The sequence below is a fragment of the Saccopteryx bilineata genome, chromosome 2, assembly GCF_036850765.1.
Source record: "Saccopteryx bilineata isolate mSacBil1 chromosome 2, mSacBil1_pri_phased_curated, whole genome shotgun sequence".
In the NCBI taxonomy this organism is placed as follows: domain Eukaryota; kingdom Metazoa; phylum Chordata; class Mammalia; order Chiroptera; family Emballonuridae; genus Saccopteryx; species Saccopteryx bilineata.
The window spans coordinates 292878767-292905392 of NC_089491.1; the positions used below are offsets into that span (position 1 = coordinate 292878767).

A 26626-nucleotide genomic window follows, 5' to 3' on the forward strand; every position below is an offset into this window, starting at 1 on the left:
GAACTACATGAGTTTGCCAAGTACACACACTTGTGCCTGCCCAGCCCCTCTTTCTTCTTTCTTTTTGGGCTCCCACTGACACTTTCCGAGACTTTTTTGATATATCCCAGGTCCCTAAGGCTCTGTAATTTTCTTGAATCTTTTTCTCTATGTTATTCAAGGTTAGATAATCTATTGTTCTATCTTTAGATTCACTTCCTTCTGTCATCTACAATTCACTCAATCTAATCAGTGGTTATTTTTTATTTTGGTTTTGTATTTTTTAGTTCTAGACTTTATTTAGGTCCTTTGTTATAGTGTAAGTTTCTATGCCAAATTTTTCTGCTTTCCTATTCATTATGTATTTTTGGGGGGTAATATCATGCATATATGTGCACAGTTATAATAGTTGCTTAAAAATCCCTGTCTGCTCATTTGAACACGTGGGTCATTTTCTTTTGAATTTGGTTTACATTTTTCTGTATCTTTAAGTATAAAGTAATTTTGGATTGTAGTCTGGGCATGTGAATAATATTTTGTGTAGACTCTGGATCCCGGTAATTTCTTCAGGGGAATGTTGATTTTTTTTCAACTTCAAATAAAACAAGAGCTACCTGACCATAATGTAAAACCTCCAATTTCTATTGTAAGCAGTTTACATACATTGACTGGTTAGTTTCTACCACCCTGTCAACCTATTAGACCATTTTATAGATGCATAAACTAAGGCACAGGAAGTTAAGTAACTGGCCTAGGACGATAGAGCTAGTATGAGGAGAAGCTCCAGAGAGCAGGTGCTAGCGGCAGACACACAAACAGGTGAACAGCTCTGAAGACCATGAAGGAGTTAGAATCTCTTCAAAAGTTGGAGAGATTAGGCATGAGAGAGTGGTGGAAAGGGGAGAATATAAGAACATTCTGGATGTTTAGCCTGACTAATGGATAAGTGGTAATAAATGATATAATGAGAACTGAAGGGATACCTAGATTTTGTTGTTGTGGGAGGCTGGTATTTGAGACTTGTTGAGTTTGAAATTCCATGAAACATTCAGATGGAGTTGTACAGTAGGGAGTTGGGAATATGAATCTGGAGCTTGGAGTGAGGGTTGATTGGGGCTGGAGATACAGGTTTGGTGGTCATTAGCAGATGAGCATTCTTTAAAGCCACTGGATTGGATGAGGTAACTAAAGCAAAAGTATAGACAGAGAAAAGCACATGGCCCAGGAAATATTCCCAAGGCACTTAAACCCTAAGAAGTTGTGTTGGGGACCAAAAGCCAACATGGTCTTTGCAGTTTAGATTTTTGGGGGGCAGAGGTGTAGAGAACTGGCAGTAAGCTGACAGTCTGCCCAACCCCCCACCTCACTTGTTCTGTGAAGTTGCTAAAGGCCATTTTGCTATAGTGCTGGATTGTTTATACTCATCCTACCCCCCATGTCCCCTGGAAAGACTGGAGGCAAGTTTCTTTCATTCTTTGTTTTGTGAAGTTCAGATGTTATATATGGTGGGGTTTTCTGCACTTGGTAAAATTCTTAGGTTGCCTTGGAAATGTGATCAGAGATCTCTTTGATTTGCTAATGGCCCACTTTGCACTATAAATAAAGCAGGAAGCAGGTGTTGAGCATGCTCTGTTCTTGCCATCAGCATTGCAGAGTCCTCCTGAGCCCATCCTTTTACTTTAAGCTTATTTCCTTAATTCCATGCCATTCCCAATCAGGACCTGGAATTACTAGCCGTGCTGGTTCACGGCAAAGTTCGGCAGATTTTGACAAAAGACACTGCAAGAGCAGCCAGTAGTTCTGAAGGAAACCAAGGAGGATACTGTGTCATGGAAGCCAAGAGAAGAGGAATTTTTCAGAAGAAGGAGGTAGCAACATGCATTAAATGCTCCTGAAAGGTTTAGACAGACGAGGACAGAAAAGTCTGTTGGATTTAGCCGAGTGGAGGTTAATAGAGTAGTAAGGTTGGAATACCTATTGAAATAGGTTGAAGAATCAATATTTGAATAAGGAAATGGATCCAGCAAGTTCCAGATCATTAGTTAACAAGGTTTGCTGTGCTTAGCAGAGGAATGAGGCAGAATGTTTTATGCAGGTGAGAATGAAACAGTAGAAAGGGAGATATTTATCAATAATTTTTAATCAAATGGGTGATTTAGCCAGTTCAGTGGATTGGTGTAAAAAATCGAATGATTTATGTAGAACTGCTCTATAGACTGTAAACTACTTTAAGAATACTTTTTAGGAATGTATTTTTTTCCAGGCTTTGTCATTTCTGTAGGTCTTTCCGTTTATTTTAAATATCATAAGTACCTGATGATCAGGGTCCACCTTGGTTTTAGATTCTTTTGTGTTGTGTTACATAAAAATTAATGTTTAATGAATGCTTTTTCTAAATCATTTCCTTGGCAACTTTGACCAGTTGTTTTTACCCCTCTGGATTTCACTTTTCCCAATTTAAAAATAGATGGTAAATGATTGAAGAATATATTTATTGTTATAGAGGAGAGTCCAAACATACTGCTGAGTCAAAAGGGGGATTATTAAAAAACAGCATGTAGTGTGTAATACCAATGACACACAATGTTGTAACACTATATATATACATCAGTGTTTTCATCTCATTCAGTTCATTTATATGTCAAGGTCTAGAAGTATTTTTAACAATATCAAAACAGAACTGTTTATCAAAACTTAACAATATGAAACAATGAAACTAAAGAGAATAAAGGAAACAAAACCATGCACTGATAGATAATAATATTTTTCTTTTCAAGGTAGGACTATTTTATTACGTGCCAAGGAAAAACTATCAAAATCAAGGTGGCTCACCTGGAGAGAAACCCACCTCGGTTTATTTGGATGGAGCCCATAAAGGACCATGTTAATTTTGAACTTCCTACTGTTTCTAAGTGAAGTTAAAAACCATCAGCCTGAATCCAAGAGTCTTTTCACCCTTCCTTGCACTTTCTCATGTTCTATAAGCCCTTTCTTCAATGATACCTGCCTCTCATCTATGCTTTCCTGTCAGTGCCAGCTCCAGGTACTGACCCATTTTTGTAAGTGACTCCTTTTGGTTCTGGCTTTGAACATTGTGTCCGTTGACTCCTGCATCCTTCCCTTTTTTCTGGGCTTCATCCAGAAAATGCCGAGCTCCAGCAAGTATCCGCTCTGGAGCACAGACCTCCTGCCTGGCTCTGTAGGACAGATGCCCTCTGCCAGGTCCCTGTGGCTCTGTTCCACTCACTTTGCAGTGTCCGGTGGTAGGCGTGTTCTAATGCCCTGTGCTGTGTGGTCTGCCTCCCGCCCAGCCTCACCTTGGCCGCCATCCCTGTGTTCCAGCATCCTTTGTGATTGTCCTGTTTGGGTGAGAAGTGCTTTATCAGAAATTGGTAATTGTGCTTATTTGGAGCTGCTGGGAAAAGAGTCTTAAAAGTCTCAGTCCAAAAAATATGACATCTTATGATTTTTTTCAATAGTTTCCTTTGTTTTTAAGAGTCATCTGAAAGTGAAGGAGTTGAAGGACATTTCCTTGAGCTGTTCGCTCTGCCTTAGAGACTCCTTTCTCCTTATCTAGTGCAGCCCTGTCTTCAAGGTCCAGCTGAAATGCCAGGCACTCCGGGAAGCCTGCTTGAGGGGTCTGCCCTTTCTCTGGGTCTGGTGCAGACACAGAATGTCTGCACTAGCTCTTTCAAACTTAACCTGTGCTGCCTGTCAGTTAAGTATAAGCTTTGTCTTCTCAATGAGACTATCCCTTCCCTTACACATTTATTCCAAGTACCGGCTCTGGAGTCCAAGTGCCTCGGACCCTAGGTTCATCGCTGGCTAGCTGTCTGATCTTGTTCAAGACATCTATCATCTCTATGCTTTAGGCTCCCTTTCTGTTCGGTGTGATTCTAGTATCTATATTTTAAGGTTATTGGGAGGGTTAAATGAAATAATACATGTAACATGTTTACTACAATGCCTGGCACAAAGCTAGTGTGCAATAATTGTTACTGTTTGTATGCGTATTGTTATTTAACTCCATTGCAATTAAAAGAACTGGAGAATCGGTGATGAAACAGGCAATATTTTATGCAAATGGTTTTTGCTCTAATAGAACTTACATTCCAGCCCTTAATGACTAATTCCTTGATTGTTTTTCTTAGATACCACTCTTTTAAGAAGCACAGGGGGCTGTGAGCATGTCTGACTTCCCCCGGAGGGTTTGCCACTGAGGAAGTGATTAATAAATTTAGATCCGAGAAAGGATCAGGGGTGAACCAGGTGAATGTCAGGAAGAGTATTCTAGGCAGAGAGAACAGCATGCGTGGGAACTCCGAGCTAGAAGAAAGCATGGAGTAAGGAGTAGCTGACGGAAGTCTGGTATGGCTAGGACTTGGTGGAGAAACCCGGTGAGTCCTGAGAGAGCCGCCCCTGGGTTTTATGCGTTGTCATTTTCCTAATATCTTATGCCTATGTGTTAAGAAGCTCAATTAATACTTGTTAATGGCCTGACCAGGCAGTGGCACAGTATATAGAGTATCGGTATGGGACGCTGAGGAACCAGGTTTGAAACCCCAAGTTTGCCGGCTTGAGCACAGGCTCACGCATGCTGTTCAGTGGTTCGAGCACGGGGTTGCTGGCTTGAGCATGGGCTCATAGACAAGACCCCCTGGTTGCTGGCTTGAGCCCCAAGGTCGCTGGCTTGAGCAAGGGGTCACTGGCTCTGCTGGAGCCCACCAGTCAAGGCACATATGAGAAAACAATCAATGAACAACTAAGGTACCGCAACTATGAGTTAATGCTTCTCATCTCTCCCTTCCTGTCTGTCTGTCTTGCTAAAAAGAAAAAAAGTACTTGTTAATGATTGTACTGTGTGTGGGTAAAGCTGACACATCTGATTCTTGTAGGCACCAAAATAAAGTGGTTCTCTGGGTAAGTGGTGTATCAGTAAGGGTCCAGTCAGGAATACAGACACCACATTGGGCATTTCAACAGTGGGGATTTAATATGAAGAGTCACTTCCGTAGGCATTGGAGAAATGAAGGCACATAGAGGCACACTGAGGTCACCAGGAAGGAGTGACTGTGAGAAGCCTCTGCCTGTCCAGGCCAGAACCTCAAGCTTTGTCCCGACTGCCTCCCTCTCTGCGTCGCGTCTCTCACTAAGCTCTTTAGTTCCCGTGTTTCAGCTCTGCTATTTCTCCAGAGAATGAGTGAAATCAGTGCTTCCGTGTGGAAGGAACTGTTACTACAACATTTGCACATAAAAGGGGCATTAAAATGTTATTTCAATTGACTCATCTGTCGCAAACATTAATTTTCTAGAAAGAATTCGTTGTTAATGTCTATAATGATTGAAATCTTACTGCTTCATTTCCCCTGCTTTCCCTGTCTGATCTTCAGCAGTAAGAACAATAATAACCTCAGTGAAAGAATTCCTGGGGAGTATTATTCCGTGGCTCGCCCTGGTTGGCCATTAACCTCTCAGTAATGCCGCACACTTTGATTCTGTTGCTGAAATCAACACAAATCAGAATTGCTGTCAGGCACAAAGTTCTAATTCAGGGTTCACCTGGTAAAAGAAAGCAGTTTTCATCAGAAATACAAAATACAATAAATATATTTATTTCTCTAAAACAGGGGTTTAGTAGAGATTCCTTAAAAAAATACCCAGTTATCAATTTTAAAAAATAAACTATGCATTATTTATGTTCCTCTGCCGGTAACAATCTTTATGTGAGAAACAGGGTGGGGGAAACCCCACAGTGCAAACAAAACATAAATCTTTGACGGGGTTTAGAATTCCTTCCATTTTTAATCTGCATGATGTTTGCCTGCCTCTTCACAGGATGAGTTATGGGTGCAAAAAACCAGTCATCAAAGTTGTCTCATTTAATCTGGTGCTTTGCTCTCCATTAGAACATGTTGTGCACAGTGCTGGCTGCGGCCTTGATTATGCTATAGAGTGGCATGCTTTTATACTAATGTATAAAAAGTAGCTCATTAGCATATAAGGCATAAACATTATGAAACATGGTTTTAAAATTTTATTCCATATTTTTAAGAGAAAGAGGAAGGGAGAGAGAGGAACAGAGAGAGAAGGGAGAGGAGCAACAATTCATTTCACTTAGTTGTTTCATTTAGTTGTGTACTCATTGGCTGCTTCTTCTACATGCCCTGACCAGCGATCGAACCTGCAACCTTGGCAAGCCAAGACAACGCTTTATCTACTGAACCACCTGGCCAGGGCCTAGTCAATGTTTAAAAGTGTTTTGGGTCTTTATTTAGAAGTTGTTGAACCTGACCAGTTGGTGGTGCAATGGATAAAGTGTTGGCCTGGGACACTGAGGACCCAAGTTCAAAACCCTTAGGTTGCCAGCTTGAACGTGGGATCATAAACATGACCCCATGGTTGCTGGCTTGAGCCCAAAGGTCGTTGGCTTAAAGCACAAGGTCACTGGCTTGAGCAAGGGGTCACTGGATCAGCTGGAGCCCCCCGCCTCCCTGGTCAAGGTACATACGAGAAAGCAATCTATGAACAACTAAGGTGACACAATGAAAAATTGGTGCTTCTCATATCTCTCCCTTTCTGTCTCCCCCACTCACTAAAAAAACAGAAAAAGAGTTGTGGATATTTTTATGAGCAGAAATTTTCCCTAGGAACTCAACTCTTGTTTATATCAGATAGCTTATGGTAAAATTGGCTTCATTATATGTTGTTTTGCTTGAAGTCATAGTTTCCAAGAACCTATCAATTATGCTAAGTGAGGACTTATCATACTTATTTTTCTTGCTATCAAAGTTATGTTATAAAAGAGGCAGCAGGCTCAAAATGGAGTCACTTGTGCTAAGTGTAATGGTACGTTGTGTGAGCAGACCAGGCAGCTCTCACAATAGCCCTTGGTTAGCAGAGTTAATTTGAGGGGAGGAGGGAGGAAAACTTGCATAGGAGCCAAGGAAATTCCTGGGACTAGAGAAACTAGAAGCCGGCCCCAACCCTTTTGAGTTTCAGTGTTATTGGAACATCTTCAGCAGACAGAGTTGGTGCTAACTGAAGTCTGCTGGCAGAGAGGACCCCCAACTTTCCTAAGAAATGTGCAAAAGATTGTGGTGTCCCAATTTTAATATGTGCTGGTAGCACATATCCGTAAAATGGGGATATGGTAGAGGCCACTCCTGGTCCAACCAGCAACGTGCTTGGGCTCGTGTTTTAGATGCAGTGACTGAATATGTGAACATGAACTAAAAGAGCTGCAGCAAGGGCCAGCAAAGACCTCAGCGCAGGTGCACGAGCAGCCCCCCGGTGTCCAGTGCCCAGCAGCTAGATGATGTACTGCTTCTGAGCCATCCGACCAGAGGCTTTCCTAGACTTGTCAGTTCTCTCCACTTGCTATTTGGCAGCAGGACTGACCACCTAGGACTGAATATGTAAACTTGAGTAAGTAAAGTAAATAAGTAAACTCATATAATTCACAGCAAGTCATGGTCCCTACAGGTAAATACTGGACTTCCTGCTGATGGAGTATTATAAAGAAGATATAATCAACTTTGCATTCCACACTTAATAAAGAGATCAGAGATGTACTGTGAGGGGAAAGTAAAAAAAAAAAAAAAATCTAGAATGACTTCCTGTCTATGGCTTGAGAAACCACTGTGAGATAGACTAATCCCTAAAATCGCAGAAGAGGTGAACAAGAATATAACTTAGGAGGGAGATGGATTTACCTTGGGATGTGCTCTGTGTGAGAGCACCTGAGCCATCTACATGGATATACCTGATAGGCGTTTGGAAACACCAGTTAGCAGGTCAGGACAGATGCGCGGTTGGTAGAAATGGTCATGGGAACCCTCAGCGGTTGAAGCCAGAAAAATGAACAAGATCTCCGAGGCAGGATGCAGGCTGAGAAGAGATGAGTTCTTGATCAAGGATAGAATCATGGAGAACACCCAATCCTGAGGTAAGAGAAGAGAATCCTGGGGGAAATCTGAGAAGGGATTATAAGAAAGGATGGGGAAATTATGATAGAAAAAGAGCGAGCCATGTTAGAATCTATCGTTTCAGAAAAATCATCGAAGCCACGGTAGACACATTGCTGTGTTCAGTAATGTTTTTTTTACCCCCTTTTTTTGTTTCTTCTCCTGGGTACCAGGGAGACTGCATTTCCCAGTCCTCCACTGCGTCTAAGTGGAACTAGGGGGCGGAGCACTGGTCAGTGGAAAGGAGGTGGGTGGAGAAGTAGCATTGTGTCATTTCAAGCCAGTCCCCTAAAGCAGGGGGTCCATGTGCCCGCCCTCTTTCTCGAGGGTGTGACTGGGTGGAGAGTCAGACACCAGAGCCTCCTGATCAGAAATCTGTATATTGGACTTTGTGAGTGCCTAATAGATGTCTATTGTGTTGACCTACTGAGATGTTCAGGTTGTTTACTATAGTAGTTAGCACATTTTGATCAATACAACAATTTAAAAACATTTTTTAAAGGGGGATATGTCATTTTAAGTTATATACTGTTGGTATTGCTGACACCCTTTCAACACATAGCCATCCCAAAATTATGCATCTTTCAAGATACTTTATTTGCTGTCTTTTGAAGCAAGGATGTACATTTTGGCGTCATTGGAATGGCATCAAATTTAAATTTATGTCTAAAATAGACTAATAATAGATGGAGGAATAAAAGGTTAGTGCACGCATGAGCTCAGTGATGGTGTCGGACTGTCCCAGCCTGTCAAGGACACTAGTGAAGCTTTCTCACCCACCCCACTTGAGGTCATCTAAACCCTTATAGGGCCAAACACCTAAAACTTGAGGGTCAAGGGCTTGTGACATTTGCATGCTTCTTTGAGTGGAATGTCTAAGCAATGGCTTACTATCATAATAGAAGTTTCCTGATCCCAAGGTTATGAACCAAATACAATATAATGGGTACCTGGATGGAGACAGTAACAAAGACCTACAAGGAGCATCTTCCAAGTCAGTCTTCGTAACCCACAGGAAAGGCCTGCAAGGCAGCCTGAGGAGTTAGGAACCGCTCAGGATGTTGTGTTAAAGAAAACACATTCAACCACAAACAGAATTCAGGGCACAACAATAATAACTTAGGGGTTATAACCCAAAGTATATATAAAATGGGTCCATACTAATATATGGATAAGCTATCCTGTTCTAAATTATAACTAGGATACTGAGACTTTGACACCAAACAATTGTCCTTTTGGCTATAATTCTCTCCACACCAGATATATCAGGGAGAACAGGAGAATTGGGATGAAACAAACTCGTGTTTCTGACAGCCAATCAACAATCTTTCTGGAAGAAAACTTTGAAGGCTACTGATTATAAGAAAGAGCAAACAGGGCAACAAGCAAGGACATGCAATGCATTCTGCAAGATGTTTTACCAAATCCTGAAGGGGGCTTCTGAGCCTGGCTTCTCCTGCTCCCAGACAAGGCGGGTGTGAGCCTCATGGCACACTGCCTCATCTCTGTCCTTGAAGTTCACACATTAACCTGCTCTGTGATTTCCTCCCCGTGACAGCCTCTGGCTGTGTTTTTACTGCTTTAACAGCTACTGGCAGGCATCTGTCTCCCACATTCACTACAAAGTAAACAGGAATTTGGTCCCAGGGTAACTGGCTGCCCTCCAGCCTAAGAACGCAAGACGTTCAGGGGCACTGTGGCCTTGTTTCTGTTTCGCAGCCAGTTTTCTCCAGGGAGCCCAAGGACCATTAGAACTGTGAGGGTTTTGAATCTGGAGGATTCTTCCTTTCCAATGTGTGATAACCCAGGATTCTTCCTCTCAACTGTTTGCTAATCGCCCCCACCTCCTCTGCCATCTTTCATTTTGTGGTGATTAGGGAAAAGTCACCAGGGAAGCCGCCATAAAACACATATTCCTCTCAGAAACGTGACGGGCTAAATAGACATGTGGGTATGCTGTGACTTTAGAGGAAGACTGTGTTTACAAACTTTAAAAATTAAGTCTTCATAGAATGTCGAGGTAAATGAATATGTGGAGCTATAAATTAGTAGTAATTCTTACAGAACAAACATTAAGAGAATAATGGAGGAAAAGATGGTTTTAAAGATTGGAGTGTATGTACTTTGAAATTGGAGTACTAGCACCCTAGATTTAAATAAACTTTAATAAAAATTGAGAGATCTGAATACTATGGTTTCTAAATTTTGTCATAAATGACTCTACCACAAGGCTCTATGGTATTATAGTCCTAAGGTCTACTTAGCAGAGACACTAATGATTGTTTGAGATTTGAGAAAAAGAAAAAAATCGTTAATTCCATCAGTTCATTCAAAGCCATACAATGATCAAAAGACAAAATGCTAAATACATTATGTGCCCTAATCTAGTTAAATATTCATTATTATTTGTTGGAAACTTGAAGGGAAAGGTGTTGCTTTTTTTGGAATGTAATTTATGAATGGATCAATTCCTTCACAGTCCATTTCTCAGCATGTTGTACGATTTCTCTTTTTTTCTTTAGTTAGCCTTCGGATTGACGCTTGCCAGCTGTGAGGAACCTTCTGAGACAGACATATGGGGATTTGCAAAGGTCTGGATTTAATCAATGTCTGAAGACTAATTGTGGTAACTCCAGCATGCCACCTGCAGCTTTTAAACTCAGTCTGTTTCATAGATCAAACACGTGCATTGCACTCTAAAGTTAAATGGTGTATGAGTTTTGTTCTCAAGGAATCTTCAGTCTGGTGGGGCCGATGATAAACTATGTGTAAGTGCAATAAGGAGAAATGTGGGAGACTCCACTGATCAGGAGATTGGTGAAGGTGAACTTTGCAGGGAAGCTGGTATCTGAGCAGGGTCTGGAAGTGTGTGTTGGAGAATGTGGAGGGAGGGGAGTGGGAAAGCCCTTCAGATAGAGGGCAGTGGGGACAGATGTGTGTGGTGTGAAGGCACCTGCTGCTTCTGGGTAGTGGGGACAGGAGAACAGTGGCAGCAAGAGGTCTCTGAACGAAGAACATCTGTTTACAAGTGATGCAGCCTTGACCCCCTGATGTAAGTGGGAGCATTCAGAGAAAATAGCATAATCCGGTCCACATGCCATTTAGGTTTTTATATGTGAGGAATACAAGCATTTGTTTAATGCTTATAAAGCAATCTAAACAGAGGAATGGATGTATATACCCAGTTGTACAATTGGATAATGGATTATTTCAAGCCGATTATTCCTTAAATATTGAGAACATTCTTAGTAACTGAAACTCTTTGCCTCAGATTATATGAAGAGCAAGATAAAACTAACCAGGTTTCGAATGAGTTTCACCAGGATCAGCCTGAGCAAGATTAAACTTGTCAATGGCCAGACCTTCTGTCTTCAGAGCAGCTGCAGTGGTATCGGAAGATGAGCTTTAGGGTCTTATTGCCACCACCAAGCCAGAGGTGCACTCTTGGGCAGCCATTGACTTTTTGAAGACTCTATTGCTTTATCTATAAAATGGGGAGCATAATTATATGTACTTATCTCAGGGGCTTATGAAATCAATTAAATGAACTAATATAAGCAAGAACTTTTGGAAACCAGGAAGTATCACAAAATGTAGGGGGTTAGGGTTATACTCTCAAAAGTCAAAGTCGAACTGGTTATAATAATACCAATAATGATAATTATTTACTGAGGATTTTTTTGTGTGTGTGCCAGCACTGTTCTGATTTCTTTGCATGTGCTCATTTAATCCTCAGAGCAATCCTGTAAGGAAGGTTTTATAGAGAAGGAAACTGCATGTGGCAAGGTTAAGAATCCACGAGCAATAGAGCTGAAGTCAGACCCATGTTTTCCTGACTACAAGCCTAGGCTCTTAACCACTATGTGTCAATCTTTGCAAAATTCTTGCTTCTACCTTAAAGTCTGGACAACTGACGAGTAGTCAGCCACATGTGAGAATTACTCAGTTACTAGGCTAAAGTTTATCAGTGTCTCTTCTCACCATCAGAGCTAGCAATCTAGGTAGAAAATGTGATTCCTTTGCCCTTTATTCCATAGAAGAGCAAGATCTGTTAATGTTGACTACAAACATAATATGCTGTGAGTTTTTGTTGACAAAATATGACTCAAGGCAGAGTTTAATTTGAAAGTTCTTTTCTCAGGGAGGCAAAAACATACAGTCTATCAACTTATGTTCTCTCTGTTTTGTCTTTTCAATACAACCTTGTTTGAGAATAATGGAGCACAGAAAACCCGAGTGCTTGTTCCCTCCTCATATCTAAAGACCCATCTTCCCTTGAAGAATGAAAAGACATAGTTTGTCACTTTCAGGTCCTTGAGATACTGAAGAAACCAGGAAAGGTGTGGCTGTTTTTCCCCAGTGTTGCTGAGCATTCAAAGATGTTTATACAGGTGTTTTTGTTTATTTGTTTGTTTGTTTTTACTCCATAAGCTGTTAAAAAGGGGTAGAATATAATTAGTTGCATATTAGGTATATTAGAGACCATGGTGTGATGTAATTATTCATTGGGCTAAATCAAACCCAGTATCTGTTATTTGTTGATGTAAGCCTTGCTGTATCTCTTGGGCTGGGATCCTCCTGGCAAGCCCCTACCAGGTGATGCTCTACCAAGCTGGACCACAGCTCTATTGCTCAGCAACCGAGCTATTTTAGTGCCTGAGGCCAAGGCCATGGAGCCAACTTTGCTCAAACTATTTGATCCTTGGCTGCGGGAGGGGAAGAAAGAGATAGAGAGAAAGGAGAGGAGGAGGTAGGGAGGAGAAGCAAACGGTCGCTTTTCTTGTGTGCCCTGACTGGGAATCAAACCCAGGCCTTCCACACACAGGGCCAACGCTCTACCACTGAGCCAACTGGCCAAGGCCTCATCTTTCTCAAATTGGGTGTTAATGTTCTAGCAGTGACCCCGGTGACTGGAACAGACTCGGGTCTCCACCAACCAAGGTTTCTGATGCTAGTCAGTAGATGGCAGAATTGAGCTTGGCTTTTGGGATTCTTCTCAGCTGTCTTCATTGGTGAATTGGAACTACTCTCAAGCTACTCCTTAAAAAAGCTTTAACCTAAAGTAATTTGACTTGACTCTCTTACTTTGTTGGAATCTCACATGTTGCATACTGTATAATGCTTTTTTTTAAAGCTTATCATAATTGTAGTGCATGTCTCTCTCCCACTTGGAGTTTATCTAATGAAAAAAGGATACTACTCTCATTTCTGTATTCTTTCTTCTGTCCAATTTCACTAAAGTCTCCTATTGACCTTCTTCTCTTCTCTTAGTATATCTAAAAATCAGCACTAGATTATTTTCCTCATGACCTTCAATTCCCATAGACAACTCCTGATGAGTCTTAAGACAATAATGAAAACTCCTGCCTCCTCAGTATGTGAGAATAAAGTATCCTTTGTCAAAGGTGGCAGGATCTATTTTGATATAAATGTAAGTTTTGGGAAAGCTAGTGTTTTAAAAGACCTATGAGTTGAAGGTAAGGAGAGATGCTCAGCACAAACAAAAGGATTTGACTGAGGAAGAATAAATGAAACTTTCTGAAAACAGGAATCTAGAAGCAGGACATTCTGGTTAAGGGTGTGAGTGTCATAGAAAAAGCCAGAAGCCAGTTGACTCATTTTTTTAGGAAAGGCTGGAAGGCAGAACATAGACAACTTAGGACATCTTCCATTGGAGTAATGGCAGGAAATGACCAGGAGGTATATGTCCCCCCACACCCACCCAAAAAGCAAGAAGCAGCTGAAAATTCTTTCAGCTTCATGAGAACTTCTTGAGAGTACGAGTTCTGCTAGGCTCAGTACTCAATGTACATTCTGGAGCGACTGTATAAATGGACATTTACTACTTTAGTAATTAGTAGAAATAACAGAAGTGTCTTAAATTGGTTTAGGGGTAAAATAACAGGTAGAAACCAATTGCAAAAGATCAACCCTGAGTCAAATGAAAATAAATAGCCAGTTGGTTTACTTACCTATAGTAATATCCTATATTTCTTCATGCCAATAGAAAATGGGAGCTTTGCAATTTATCTGCTTGATGAAACATTTTATGGAAGAATCCTGAGAATTCATGTAGGAGGGTCTTTGAGGGAACAAAGAGGTGGGAAGCACACGTGTCAAGGTGAGAACAGCCAAAGAGCTAAAGAACCTTTGTTATGAGACTGCTCAAGACCCATTTCTTCATAAAACTTTGTATAGATTGTTGTGTATTGGTTTGACATGATTTCAGATCCACTTGTTTGTGACAGAGATGAAGTTGTTTTTAAGAGTGTAGTTTCACTAGAGGAGTGAGGTGAGCTGTGTCAAGATGTCATCATCTTCTTTGTTGTCGGTGAGCACTCAGTAGTGAGCTGAGTTAAGAACGTAAGAAGAAAACAACTCTGGCAAAGGGGCATGTAGACTGTAGATGCCCAGAGTTCGTGAGGACAACTCGAGAGTAGTCAGGCTGCACAAGGCTGTCATTTGCTAATCTAAATAGTTTTCTGAAGGTCTTTGGCCATTAGCTCTTGCTTCCAAGAAAGCAGCTTTTTTACCTTCCTTCATTTCTTCTCCTCTACGCCCCCCCTCACTTTTCATTTCTTTCTGTCTTTCTAACTAAAAAAAAAAAAAAAAAAAAAAAAAAGGAAAAAGGAGGATAGAAGTTGTGAGGAAGAGAATGTTGGGTTCATGAACTCAATTTTTTTTTAAACATTTTTAAAATTTATTGAGTTTAGAGAGGGAGAGAGAGAAAGAGAGAAAGAGAAACATTGACTTGTTCCACTTATTTATTCATCCATTGGTTGATTCTTGTGTGTGCCCTGATTGGGGATCAAACCTGCAACCTTGGTGCGTCCTGATAGTGCTCTACCCAACTGAACTATCCAGCCGGGGCCATGAACCCTGTTTGAAATGCTATGTCCTGGTGTCAGGTTCCCGTGTTAATTGACTAATTTGGCAAGGGAATAAGAGTCATTTTCCTAAATCTAAATTTAACAGACACCTGATAACTCTGTACATGCTGACAGGAAGCAAAGTAAACAAGGGCTACTCAGGGCTCTGTTGTTATTTCTGCCCTACTGAACCCATCTGGGTGTGGAAACAGAAAGAATGTGACTTGATTGGAAAACAATTTGTTCCCAAATGAGAGGCTAATCTGTGTTCTGTGACTTAATCCTCTGCACAAAGCCTTTAAGATAATTTAGGGGGGGAAAATACCATACAGGAAAAAAATTAACCCAAGTTAAATGGTAAACTGTTATTTATTTGAGAGAGGAGAATCAGCACAGCCTTGTTATCCTGGAGCCCCGAACCAGAGATTTCAGCTCGATTAGTCCAGAGGGTCTCTATCTTTGCTGCACGTTGGAAGTACCTGAATGATGTCTGGGGAGATTGAATCAGTCCAAAGGAAGGTCCGGGCAGTAATTTTTTAGAGTTCTGCAGGTGAATCCAAGTTGGAAATCATTTGTGACTGGAATAAAGGATATTTGTTAAGAAATGGCACAAAATGAGGTTTGAAAGGAACGTTGTATATTAAGTTAAGAAATCTGTATTTATCCCTCAGATAATGAGCAGCCCTTGAGTGTACTTGAGGCAGCAAAGAGCTATCATTTTGTTAGTTTTTGATGATGTCACCCTTTTTGTGGCATGGATCATGAACTGCATTGGGAGCATTGGGGAGCAGGCTTCAAGGGTTGCCCTCCTGTTCCATGATCCTGGGATTTGCATTTTTGCTTTCATTTGCACACTTTTTAATTTTTTATTTGTCGTCTCTCCTTTCTCTTTTAAACACAGGCTGTCTTGTTAGTATGCCCTCGTGTGGTGGCTCCTTTGATGATGAATTTGTTCTATTCAAGACTTGCTCCAGGTTAGGCCTTTCAAATAGTTCCTCTAAAAATCAACCAGTTTGTTAATTAACTTAAAGGTTTAAGTCTCTTTAGTTTTGAATGACTACACTTAGGTTAATTCTTTCAAAACATGTTTCTTTTTCAAATAACCTGAAATTGTGACTTCTTCTCAAGAAAAAAAAAAGAATGTATTTTTATTTTACTTTTAAGAAATTTATAGTTCTTAAGTTGGAGGATCAAATAGCCTTGATTTGATCAAATACATTAAAATGAGAATAATCTTTAAAAAGGAACAGCCCCTTTCCATTTATTTAAGCCTCTAGAGATACCAGCCAGAGTGATCATTTATTCAAAGTAAATTTCATCCTTGTGCTTAGAATCCATCAGTGCCACAATAACCTGCTTTCTAACGTACCCACAAGTCTGTGCGATCTGGGCCTGTTTACCTCTTGAACCCCCACTCTTCATTTTGCCGACCATATTCTAGCCCTGCGCACCTCTATTGCTCAGACATGCCACGCTTGTTCTTGCTGTAAAGCCTTCCCTATACTGTTCTCTCTGATTGAAGCAGTCTCTCCCTCACCCCCAGATCTTCATTACTCGGTTGGCTGGCTAACCCGTGCACAGCTCTCATTCAAGTTTAAATGTCACTTCCTCAAGAGAAGCTTTCCCTACGCCCTCCCATGCAGTGCAGGCCCCTTCTGCATTTTCTAATTATTCTCTGTTCTTCTCCTTGTGGTGCTGATTATCACTGTCATCAAATATGTATGTTTTTCATGTCCCACTAGAAGGCGATGATTATGTCTGTGTTCCCCACAACTCTATCCCAGCGACTAGGGTTGGAAAAGCGTTTGGCATATAGTTTTCTGACTACAGAGTTGGAAAGCGTTGGCCATATGGTAGGCACTCAATACATGTTTTGAACAATGAAAACAAACCAAATCCCAGAACTGAAGCTCCTAATTCTGACTTCAGGGTCTTTTCCCTGATGCTACGCTGCCTTTCTGGGGAGCCCTCTTCACATTTTTACTGTTCCTTTTCAGTCTCACTTTAACAAATTTAATTTTTTTTTTACCCAAATAAAACATGATTAACTCTTTTATTATTAATATTTTCAAGGATTGCATTAAAGGTTTGATAATGTGCCCTGAAGGGTCGTGAAGGTGGTGAAGAGAATTTGAGGCTCTTATTCTTAAGGCATTAAATCCTAGTCCATACTGGACATGTCCAGTCTCCATATCACCCTGTTAGATTATACTACTTTCTTCCTTTATTGCCTCAGTGAAGTCTATACTTCTCAAAGTCAGCCTTGACTCCAACATCCACACAACTCAATTATCTCTTTTTTTCAAATTACTTCTTTTTTTCTTTTTTTAAATGAGAGGAGGGGTGATAGTGAGACAGACTCCTACATGTGCCCTGACTGGGATCCACTTGGCAACCCCATCTGGAGCCAATGCTTGAGTACTGAGCTATTTTTAATACCCGAGGCCAATGCTTGGACCAGCTGAGCTATTCTCAGTACTGGGGCCATGCTCAAACCAATCAAGACACTAGCTGCAGGAGGGGAAGAGGGAGAGAAGGGAAAGAAGGAGGGGAAGAGAAGCATACAGTCACTTCTCCTGTGTGTCCTGACTGGGAATCGAACACAGTTCGTCCATACGCCGGGCTGATGCTCCCAGCCAGGGTTCAAATTACTTTTTTTTTTTTTTCAAATTACTTTTAATTTGAGGCAGCAGGGAACCATTTTTTTCCCTCTACCTCATATTGCATTACAAAATATACATGTGTATGTGATGCAGAGAGTATTTCCCCATGTGGAGGAGGCACTTGTAAGTGTCAGAGCTGCAGTTTAATGAAGAGAGTCTTATGTGACAGACACAATGTCTACACCATCTCTAAACTTCACAGCAGCCTTGGAATAGGGGTGTTATTGTTTCCATTTGCATTAGTTATCTATTGCTGTGTAACACCCCCCCACACACACACACAAAAAAAAACTTAGTAGTTTAAAACAACACACATTTGTTTCAGTCTGAGTGTGTGTGGGCATGGCTAGGGCTCCTCTGCTTCCGGCTCCCTCACTCATCTGATGGTGCGGTTTCCCAGGAATCACCTGGGGAGGGTGCACTTCCAAGCTGCCAGTTAAATGTGCTTCCACCTCACATGGCTGCTGGTAGGCCTGATTGTCACTGGCTATTTGTCATAGACAGAAAGAGACAGAGAATATGGCAACTCTTATCTTTAACCTAATCTTGCCAGTGATTATCTTTTGCCACAGTCTATATTCCATTTATTAGAAGCAATAGACTAACTCCAACCAGCCCATAATGGAAGGAGACTACACAAGGGCATGACCACCGGGAAGCCACCACCGGGGGCTATCTTAGAGGCTGCCTACCACACCATTGCAGAGATAAAAAGAGAAGAGACACAGATAAGTTAATGAATAGTGAGGCTGGGATTCAGGCCTGGGTTTGTCTGATCCAGAACCCACGTTCTTTCCGCTGCATTTTGAACCTTTTTGATGCTCAACAAATGATTGTTGCTGAAGGTGATTCTCACATTGCAAATTGGTGCCATAAAATAAAACCAGTATTTTCCATACCCGCAGACTAAAGGACTAATTTTGGCCATTCATTGAACAACGGCCTCCGTTGGAGAAATGTCTGGTTAGATAATCATTATAGTAGACAACTCTGAGGAACAACACAAAGAGTATAACCTAAGAGCAGTGGGCTGTGCCCTGGATGACAGATATATCTAATTATTATTGCAGAATTATAGAAAGGTTGGCATGGCTTCTATTCAGATAAATTGTAAATATAGTTTAAGAGTTATTGACCCAAGTATTCAAGTGTCTAATATTTCCACAGATTCCTATTTGGTTGCAAAATAAGTCTCCTACACCTAAAATTATTTTATTTCTATTTTTTTCTGTTCAATTTCCCAGTTCTAGTCATTGTGCATTTTCTATACACTAAGTTTTGAGACAACGAATAAAAGTCACTCTTGTGTAATTCTTACTCAGGTAGATAAAACATCCTTTTAAAAAGCTCTGGGGGGGGGGCTTGGCCGGTTTGCTCAGTGGTAGAACGTTGGCCCAGTGTGTGTGGAAGTCCCAGGACCGATTCCCAGCCAGGGCACACAGGAGAAGTGACCATCTGCTTCTCCACTTTTCCCCCTCTCCTTTCTATCTCTCTCTTCCCCTCCCGCAGTCAAGGCTCCATTGGAACAAAGTTGGCCCGGGCGCTGAGGATGGCTCCATGGCCTCCACCTCAGGTGCTAGAATGGCTTCTGTTGCAATGGAGTGACGCCCCAGATGGGCAGAGCATTCCCCTCCTGGTGGGCTTGCCAGGCGGATCCCAGTTGGGCGCATGTGGGAGTCTGTCTCCCTGCCTCCTTGCTTCTTACTTCAGAAAAAAATAAAAATAATAAAAAAAAAAAGCTCTGGGGGTACTGACTACCAGAGGGAACAAGAATGGCAGGTAGGCTGATCAGCATTCCACTTCTGCCCCTAATTTCTGCCCCTCTGCCCTCTGGCCACTCTACTCCCAGAGACTCGGGGGGGACGGGGGGTGAGCTCCCGCAGCTGCCAAGCTCTTCTTCCCAGAAGTATTTATGGCTTGAACTCCAGGAGTGAACAGACTTCAAATCCTAACTCTACTGGTTATGCTTCATATCAGAAAGCTAGTCCATAGCTGCAGATGCCTGCCTGGCTGTAAGAAGGACTTGTTGAAGTAAGATGGACATGCCATTATTTGTTGTCAACTAGATGTCATTGTCATACAGACCTTGCTGGTGTGTTCTTTGGACTCTGAGGATGGGGATCATAATAGATCAGCTTATTGTACTTCACATACTTTCTTTCAACTCTCTGTTAAAAATGGTAAAAGGGGGGATTGCAGTTTTAAAATGTTTTATAATGAAAAATATTCTTCTCTGCAAACAAAAATGTTTGAGAAAACATGGAATTTAGAATGTGTGGCTTCTGCCTTCTTGAAGCTACTTTGGATTCATTACGGGTCACAAGATATAATTCACTCCCCATGAAAGCTGGAGAACAGCTTGGCCCTCATAATAACCCTTCAGAGACAGCTTCTCCATGTCAGACCGCAAAGGAACTGCTCTTACCAGACCCCTGGAATGGTTTCTAGGTCAGAGAAATAGAAGAAAGGGCAATGATTTCATGCTAATCTTTCTGAATCTCATCTGGAAGAGATAAACTTACGTGTAAGTGAAAAGAAAATTGGTGCCTTTTCCCAGTAAGTGTGAAAGTGCACGAGCCCTCTGTTTGCAGTCAAGACCAGAAACAAGATACCCGCAGTCAGCTGGATGGCAGGTAACCAGCCCTGGGCAATTTGGCTTCTCTGGATTTTCCTTTCATATAACTAACTGCTTTTAAAAGGACCCCAGCAACCGTGCTACTGAATTGCCAGTGCCTTTCTTTCTTGGACAAGAACAACTTCTTCTAATTCATGTGACAGTCATGAGTAAAAAGGGAACACAGTCAGCAGACTTAAATTGCATGAGAGCACTTAACCAAATAGCTCTACAGCTCATGATTAAGTTGGATTCAAAGAACATCTTTTCTTCCACCGCTCAGTGACGTAGTCATGAGTTTATGACAAACAGTCAGCTGATGGGCAATAGAGCTTGAACAGTTCTCAGTGATGGCCCCCCAAAATTAATGACACCAAAAGTCCAGAAGACCCTTACTGACCAGAGTTCGTAGAAGACACAATCTATCCATCTAGAAGGCACACATACACATCTGTTGATAAATGAATGAGAAGCACAGGCATTGGCTTAACATAATATTTAAAACCCTCACCTAACTACTCTAATGGAATCAAAGGATTTTAGAACAGGAAGAGAGTCTAGACACAGAGTCAAAAATGGTCATGTTTACAAACAGATAATCTAATTAACCCCAGAGTATTTAGGCGAGACTGTTGGTCTGTTGATTAGTGGTGGAGGCCAACTGGACTCAGCAGATTCTTAGTTATGGGTACAGAAGTGAACCCCGGATGATTAAAGCAGAAAAGAGATTTAAAAGATACTGGGAAGCTTACCATCTGCAGGGAGGCTGGAGATCCAGGATCAGAGAGGGTCTGGGAGCGGGGGACGCTGAGCAGGGGACAGCATCGCACTCACCAACCAGTCCTGTGAGGCTGCTGCTGCAGCCTTTGCTGACCTCTGGACCCTGTGGGGTATGTGATGCTGGTGGCACTGCATCCAGGATCAGAGAGGGTCTGGGAGCGGGGGACGCCGAGCAGGGGACAGCATCGCACTCCCCAACCAGTCCTGTGAGGCTGCTGCTGCAGCCTTTGCTGACCTCTGGACCCTGTGGGGCATGTGATGCTGGCGGCACTGCTCTCCTTGGACACTGGGTGGATTTCAGTCAGGGCTTCCTCTGCCGCCAGCCTGGTGGGACCCCTGCTTATCAGTGTCATGATGGTCCAATTTGGAATGTGATTGGGTGGTGAGTATCTAGCTTTGCCAGGGACTTGGAGAAGGGAGTATCTAAGTCTGTACAAAGAGGCAGTCTTTAAATGATTGGAGACTATAACACTGACAAATATTTGTCCTCTGTATCAGCTGTCTTCTGTTAGCATTTGCCAGAGCATATTAAGGTCTACTCCATAGATTTGTAAGAGTTAATTCAACATTTATTAAGGAACTAGAGGGTCCTTTCCTCCCAGCAGTGCCCCTCTAATTCAAGTACTTGAATTAGATAACCTCTGTCCTTCAGGATTTCAAAGGTAGTCAGGTATGTACAGAGATAAATTATAATAAAACAGAAAGAATATGATAACAGTGTCTTAGTCCATTTCAGCTGCCATAGTAGAATACCATAGGCTGGGTTGCTTAAATAACATACATTTATTTCTCACTGTTCTGAAGTCTGGGAAGTCCAAGGTCAAGGTGCCTACAGTTTCAGTCTGGTGAGGTCCTGCTTCCAGGTTCATAGACTATATTTTCTCTTCATCTTGTGCCCTCATGTGGCAGAGAGCAGAGAGCAAAGCAAGCTCATGTGTCTCTTCTTATAAGAGCACTAATCCCATTCTTGAGGGCTCCACCCTCATGACTTAATCATGGCCCCCAAATCACCTTCTAATATCATCACATTGGGAGTTAAGATTTAACATATGAATTTTGGGCAGGTCACATGCAGTCTATAGCATACTGTTATAAGCAAATGTCTCAAGAAAAGAAATTTCTCCTTAATCTAGTAAATAGGCTATATTCTTCCTATTACCCAGGAAATTAAATAATTTTGGAAAATTTTTAAAGTTAAAGTATATATTTATATTATAGTTATTTGCCTGATTGGTGGTAGGTTAGAAATTCTTCTAACAGAGAAAACAAAACTAGAGGAGTAAGTTATGTTGACTCCTTATTGATAATAAGCTTCCCACTTTTGTCTCCAGTAGGATAAACTTCACTGCTTTTTTTCTCTTCTGGTCCAATAACCATGATATATATATATACTAGAAAGCCCGGTGGTCATACGAAATGACCGCTGTTCTAGATATTATAAATTGTAATTAAAATGATTTGTGCAAAGGTGTCTGCTAATTCAAACTGAATTACCCAGGGCAGGCGGCGAGGACGCCCCTTTGCTTAGTGCCCCACGGGGTTTCCCCCTCTACTTGCTTAATTGCGGTACATTTCTTAAGAGCCACCGCTAGCTCAATAAATAAAGGTGATTTAAATAATAAAATGTTAATTCACATGTCAAAGATCTCTTTATACACAACATTTCAATTAGTGGAACTACAATGTTTCCATACTTGCAACATTGAGAAAATCCTTTCTTGCCGTCAAATCGATTAGTTTCTAACTTGAAGTTTAAGGACTGACAGTGTTCACATTTAATATTCATGTCACCAGAGGAATGCTCAAAAATTAAAGTTTCTCCGTTTGAAACTGTTTTAATCCTTTTTGCGTTTCGGTCAGCATTACTCTGTCGTTTTTTTGCATTCCTCTCCTGCCTTTGTTCAAGGGACTCATTTTGTTGAGACAGGCTTTTTTGTCTTGCATCTGAGGCAAGCCTTGTTTCTCTATGCTCATTAGTCTCATTTTGCTGAGAAAGATGCATTTGCTCTACGACTGAAGCAAACCTTGTCTTTCTCTGCTCAGTGGTTTCTTTTTGTTGAGAAAGCTGTTTTTGTGCAGCTTTAGCTCCTTTTCTCTCCTCTTCAGTGCTGTATTTTCTAGGAGGCATTCTTAAAAGAAATTACGTTAAGACATAGTTTTTATGTAAAACAGATGATTGCCAATGCAAACAAATGTTCACCTTCCCCCCGACACGCTCAATTTGCGTTCAGCCTTAAATTGTTTCAAAAGCAGATGATTGCCAATGCAAACAAATGTTCACCTTCCCCCTGACCCGTTCAATTTGCATTCAGCATGGCAACTTCACCCCATTGGCTAGTACAGTTATGCAAGCAACCAATAAGCTATTGGCGACAAACAGACACTTAAGCCGCATATAATAAAGATATCCACAATAAAGTTTTCATCAGTTGTGGTCTTTGCTCAGACATAACATCTGAGGAATGATTTAGAAATGGGATCAGACATGTTTCTAATAACTGAAAGGAAAACCATTTTATTTACTCAGGACTGACCCATGGGGAGATTGTGAAGGGAGGCTTGTTCTCAGTGTCACTATCTCCCTACCCCTCCATGTCCCCCTAGGCCTTTCCTCCCAGCAGTGCCCTGTATCCTGGGTCTGACCACAATGGCCCCTAACAGATCCTGGGGAGGGGGGCCCTCTCCTCTGTGGTGTTGGCTGCTGTTTGACCAATTCTGTGTTTTTCTCTCCAGACCCGACTTGGGGTAAAGGTGACATTTAGCTGAACTTATAAATAAATGTACTAATTTTGTGATGAATTGGGGGGGGGGCTAGAGAAGAGTTTCTTAAATAGTTATTATTCGCCGAATATTTTCAACAGGCTGCTGAACACTGACCTCGAAAGAAAAGTACTCTCATTGGTGTCCCCATTATACAGATTCAGGAACATAAAGAGACTGCTTTCAAATCACACAGGTGTTTCTGGGGTTTAAATCTAGGTCAGGATGATCCCTTTAAGGGATAATTTTATTTCTGAGACCTTTTGTGCTTTTCTTCACATTTAAGATTATTCCTACTAAGCTCTGTGTCTGCATATTCTTTTTTAAGTCTTTCTCTTTCCTTTGCTTTTTCTTTCCATTAACTTGCATCTTCTCTTCCCTTTTAATTCTTTTCCATATTGTATGTAACACAGTAAACGATGAGCCAAATTTGAAGCAGCCGTTGGCCAATTGATTTAGGTTTTTTTGTTTTGTTTTGTTTTTTTAATTCTTATATATGCCCTGACCAAAAGTTGGACCTGTAGCCTTGGCATATCAAGACAACACTCTAACCAACTGAGCTACCCAGCCAAGGCTCTCAATTTAGTGCTTGTAGATAAACAGCAGCCCACAGGATCTGGACACAGACCAAAGAGAAACGTCAGTCTGCGCAGGAAGTCTTGAGGAGATAGGCTCTGCATCAGTTTCCTAGGGCCGCCGCATGAATTACCACAAACTGGCTGGCTTAAAACAACAGAAATTATTTCTGTCACAGTTCTGGAAGCTAGAAGTTTGAAATCAAAGCATTATTGCTTCTTGGCCTTTTGGTTAAGGTCAGATAAACTCAAGGCGTTGTTGGTCGGGCCATGTCCCCACGAGGGCTCTGGGGGAGAGGCCTTTCTTGTTTCTCTCTAGCTTCGAGCAGCTGCCAGCAGTCCTCGCCTTCTCTGGCTTATAAATAAATGCATTGCTGCAATCTCTGCCTCATGGTCACATGGCCCTGTGTGTCTCTCTCTGTTTCTCTTCTCTTCTTATATGGACACAGGCCATATTGGATTAAGGACCCACTCTGCTCCAGTATGACCTCATGTTAACTGATGACACCTGCGGTTGCATCTGTTTTCAAATCAGTGCTAAGGTTCCCAAGTTAGGACCTCAACAGGTCTTTTCTGGGGGACCCATGTCAACTCATGTCATCCTAACATTGACATTAGCATTCATTTTCTTTCTTATAATTTCTTAGGAGTCTGAGTTTCTGCTGCCCTTTAAAAAAATATTTGAAAAATAACCATCAGTACAGTTATATTTATATTGGAAAAACTAGGTGGGCCCTTTGAAAATTATTTAATTATTATTACTTGTGCCCACAGCTTGATATGGTGGAGAAAGATACAAGCAAAATAAAATCCCATCACCCCACCTGGGAACTGGTTAGAAATGCAGATCCTCGGAACTCACCCAGACCTAGAGAATCAGAGGCTGTATTTTAGAGACACCCCACGCTGCACCAAGATCTAAACCACTGGGGCAGTGACTCCTGGGAACTGGTTCTCCAGCTCTGTTGCACCTGAGAATCACCTAGGATCTTCAGAAAAATCCTGATACCCAGGATGCACCCCATACAAATCTGATAAAAATTTCTGGGACTGGGTTCCGGGCGACAGCATTAGAAACACCAGCAAACCCATGTGATCCCAATGGAGAGCCGTTACATTGCTTCTCAAACTTTCATGCTCCTGCAGAACACCTGTGGCGATTGCTAAAATGCAGATTCTGAAGGATTGGGCTGCGGCCAGGCCTGGGAATCTGCATTTCCAGCCAGTACCCAGGTGATGTTGCTGTCTCTTATATCCTCTGTGATGCTTAGCTCCTTGCACAGCTAGACGCTAATTAAATAAAACTTTTTTTTTTTGGAAAGGCAGAGTTGTCCAATTATAGAACTAGTAAATATTTCTGATATGGAGGAAGAAATAGTCTTCAGTAATGTTTAATCTGTAAGGACTTCAAAGGAATTTTTTCCCCCTCAAACTTGAAGAAGGCAGAAACAAACTTCAAACAAGATGTCCTTTGTTTTCTCAGCATTCTCTAGGAGAAAAATAGGCTCAATAAAAGATAACAGCTTGTGTTGTTTTCCTGTTCTTCTTACAGAGTTGCTTCAAGTTTCGTGATTAGGTTCCCTGGGTACAACACTCGGGGACTGTTCCCAGAGCGTCTTAAGTTCCTGTGGATGAATTATTTCACTATGACCCATGTACGCAGACCAATGATTTGCTAAACAATAGATCACCCAAAACTCTTTGTTAGGTTCATGCTACTCATGCATTGTTTTCTGTCTCATAGGAAATACATCCCAGACGTGTCTAAGACATGCTATTTGGGTGAGAACTATAAGATTTCTCAGCCCCTGATAAAAATTTAAAGCATAAAAATAATACTTCTTTAAAACAGAGTCCATTGCAGTCAACCTCAGGCTTTGGCATGATATACACTGCTCACAAAAATTAGAGGATATTTTTATCGCTTCATATTAATTTTGAAATATCCTCTAATTATCGTGAGCTGTTTATTTGTTCTGAGAGATTCTAGAAGAGTCTCTGTAGATGCAATTCTTTCTTACTTCCCTGGCTTGCACTGCTCCAAAACTCAAGTCCCTTCTTTTTTAAGAAAGGTGCTTCTTTACCACTTCTTTAAATCAGGGATTGTGTGACTCCTGTCATTTTGTGAGAGATTCAAACTAGAGGCGATAATAATCTACTCGGTCCTGTGTGTTCAGAGTCAGTTCATACTTAGCCCTTCCCAACCCCCCATCCCTCAGGCATTCCTCCAAATCAGGGATCGGGAACCTTTTTGGCTGAGAGAGCCATGAACACCACGTATTTTAAAATGTAACTCTGTGAGAGCCATACAATATGTTTAACACTAAATACAAATAAATGTGTGCATTTTATATAAGACCAACACTTTTAAAGTACAATAAGTCTCTGAATTCTTTTTAATAACATTGTTATGTTGTTGCTA

The 26626-nt window shown here is 41.4% G+C and overlaps 2 long non-coding RNA genes and 1 other non-coding gene across 6 annotated transcripts in view; 1 reads left to right on the top strand and 2 right to left on the bottom strand.

Annotated features, from left to right (window-relative positions):
- Window positions 1-26626, top strand: part of LOC136326032 (uncharacterized) — a 146202-nt gene that overhangs the window by 95914 nt on the left and 23662 nt on the right. The window lies entirely within an intron of this gene.
- LOC136326029 (uncharacterized) lies at window positions 2468-9479 on the bottom strand. 3 transcript variants are annotated; one of them, XR_010729371.1, is made up of 4 exons: window positions 9365-9479; window positions 7692-7866; window positions 5389-5480; window positions 2468-3338 (listed from the first exon to the last, which is right to left on the bottom strand). It is a non-coding gene; the product is annotated as an uncharacterized lncRNA (long non-coding RNA). The 3 variants fall into 3 exon arrangements; XR_010729369.1 differs by having other exon boundaries at window positions 7692-7951; window positions 9365-9474; XR_010729370.1 differs by having other exon boundaries at window positions 5389-5538; window positions 7692-7951; window positions 9365-9474.
- Window positions 12729-12804, bottom strand: TRNAT-UGU (transfer RNA threonine (anticodon UGU)). Its single transcript has one exon. It is a non-coding gene; the product is annotated as a tRNA-Thr (tRNA).